This window comes from Mustela putorius, unplaced genomic scaffold (genome assembly GCF_011764305.1).
Source record: "Mustela putorius furo isolate JIRA1106 unplaced genomic scaffold, ASM1176430v1.1 tig00537303_pilon_pilon_pilon, whole genome shotgun sequence".
Taxonomy (NCBI): Eukaryota; Metazoa; Chordata; class Mammalia; order Carnivora; family Mustelidae; genus Mustela; species Mustela putorius.
Window position 1 is genome coordinate 1,314,053 of NW_025422441.1, and position 2,696 is coordinate 1,316,748.

Below are 2,696 nucleotides of genomic sequence, written 5' to 3' on the forward strand. Positions count from 1 at the left end.
TCTTCCTATTCCGCTCTTTGTTCCGGATTGGGCTCCTTCCCTCCGATCCCGAAGGTCCCGGAGTGTGCTTACCACGTGGCAGGAGTCAGGACTTCTCCGAAATACGCGGCCGGTGTTTCTCAGCGCCGATCTTGAACGCGCCCGTCTGTCCCCCGTGACTCCAGGTGCCGCCTGGGTCATAGAACGAGCCGGGATGTTCTGGCCGCGGTGTGTGGGCCCACCGGGCGCCTTGCTCCTCTGGTGGGGCGAGTTCCCTCCTCGCTTCTTGTGACTTGTTCTTACAGGTGAATGCTGGGGTCCGTTTGTCCGGTTCCGGAAGGCTGCTCGGCAGCGACGGTCACTGTCTGGGCCTGCCGCTGGGGCCAAGCTGCCCCGCCTGTGTGAGGGGTCCCCGGCACCAGCGCGACGCTCCTCCCGTCCCACGGGCCCTGATTGCGCCCCGTTCCAGCTCGTTTCCCCCGTGGGCCTTGTACTCCCCCGTGTCGAAGCTAGGTAACGTGCAGTTTTGGTGCTTGTAATCGAGACTTCTTCCTTTTCTTTAAACCAAAGTGGCCATTTTCCATGTGGCAAGCTGATGTTTTCCATTTTCTTTTCTTTTTTTTTTTTTTTAAGATTTTATTTATTTATTTGACAGACAGAGATCACAAGTAGGCAGAGAGACAGGCAGAGAGAGAGAGGAGGAAGCAGGCTCCCCGCCTAGCAGAGAGCCTGATGCGGGGCTCGATCCCAGGACCCTGGGATCATGACCTGAGCCGAAGGCAGAGGCTTTAACCCACTGAGCCACCCAGGCACCCCTGTTTTCCATTTTCTTCATGCCATTCTTTCCAGAAGTCCCCCCCCATCCCCAGCTGGCCTCCACTGAAGCAGGATGGCTGGGGGGTCTGCGGCTCAGGACGGCGGACAACCGAGGGAGCCCGTGGGTCACTGGCCTCCGTGTTTCCCGGAGCCCCCGCCACGGGCCTCTCCGAGTCGGCGGGAGTGAGTCTGCAGACAGGCCCGTCGCACCACTTCAACACGTGGAGGGGAGAGAGGCGGCTGCCTCCGACTAGGCGGAGATGCCGGGGCTGAGAAGGCCTCGGGCTGGCAGGAGCCGAGGGTGGGTCCCAGCGGCAGGACCTTTGAGCGATACCCGCTGGCGGAGGTCTGGGCTGGGGGCTGCAGACAGCCGCGGGCCTCTGTGCTGCGGTGGACCTGGGAGCAGGGTCAGGGCCAGGCCCCCGTGACCCGAGCGAGGGCACAGCCGTGGGTCCTGGCACTGGGCGGCGACCAGATGGGCCGGGGTGAGGCTGTGGGTCCGCCAGCTGTCCCTCACTGCGCGCAGCCCTGGGAGGGAAAAGACCAAGACGTCAGGCTTCGGCCGCCTGGAGAGACGGGTCTGGAGCGGATGGGCACAGAAAGGTTCAAGTTCTGTTCTTCTCGCCCGGGCTTGGGGGCTGTGCTCATACGTGGAGGGCTTTCGGTGGGGGGGGGCTCTGCTGGCGGGGGAGGGGGGCTGCTCCCGGCGGGCAACGCCTGCCCGCCCCCCGCAGCCCTCTTCCATGGTGTGGTCTGGACGCATCTCCCAGCAAAGCCAAGGTTACGGAGGGACGCCTTAGGGGCTGGGAGGCTGCTGAGTGTGGGCGTGAATTCCAGAAACGCAGGGGCAGGGGCGGCCGCGAGGTGCAGAGGGAGTCGGGGTGACGAGGCCGCCACCGTCGGCGCTGAACCCACGCAGGGAAAAGATACTTGTTCTCCCCCGAGCTCTGCGTGGTCCCTGACCCTGGATTTTCAAGGCGTGCGGCAGGCTGTGAGCCAACGGACTCACGACTCTGCTTTCCCAGCACTTGGTGCTCACGCCCTTCGTGCTTCCACGCGGGGGCGGGGCCCGCGGCGCGGCGAGTGAGGCCAGAACAGTCCCTCCTCCCTGTGGCGCCTTGGGTTGGCCTTTGCCTTGGGACTTGAAATCGGACTCTGTTCGGCTCGTGCTCTTTATTCATAATTCAATTAGGTTTTTTAGGAGGAACGGTGATGAGTTTAAGAGAAACAGCCTTTCGCCCTTTGCTGATACGAGGACGTGTCCGTTCGCGAAACCAGTGGCTACTAAGTGGGCTCCATTGCTCGGTGTCCTGGAGAGGAGGCGCCTGGGCGTTCGCGACAGGTAAGCCCCGGGGGGTCCCGGCACCACGTTCTTCTCCACCACCGCCAGACTCCCATCGCCCTGCCGCATTAAGGTCCCCTGTGTTTCGGGTCCAGGACCGAGACGGGTCTCTAGTCCTCGGGTGTCCTCATTGGAGGTGAACTAGGGATTTGGCAGCCTCACGAAGGAGATGGGTGCCCCATCTGGAGCGGTCTGGCTCTTGGGGGGCTCTGGAGGCCTCTAGTGTGGGCCCAGGGAAGCTGCAGGACCGGGGGACTGGGGACCTCAGCCTGGCTGGAGGTCTTATTCTGCCCACTTGACACCAAGGAAACAGACCTAGAAGAGGTAAGACCCCGAGACCCCGAAATCCTCACCGTGTGTACAGGACACGCCCGGACTTGGGTCTTTGCTATTTGATCTTGACCAAGCCCTCCGTCCCCTCTGAGCCGCACTTCTGTCTGTGAGGTGGGGGTACGCCCAGTTCTCGGGGCACCGGGGGGCGGGCGCAGGCAGAGGAACCCTGTTCCAGCTGGTGGGGCAGATGGCAGTGGGGGAGGAGGGGCGGGAAAGCGGGCACCCC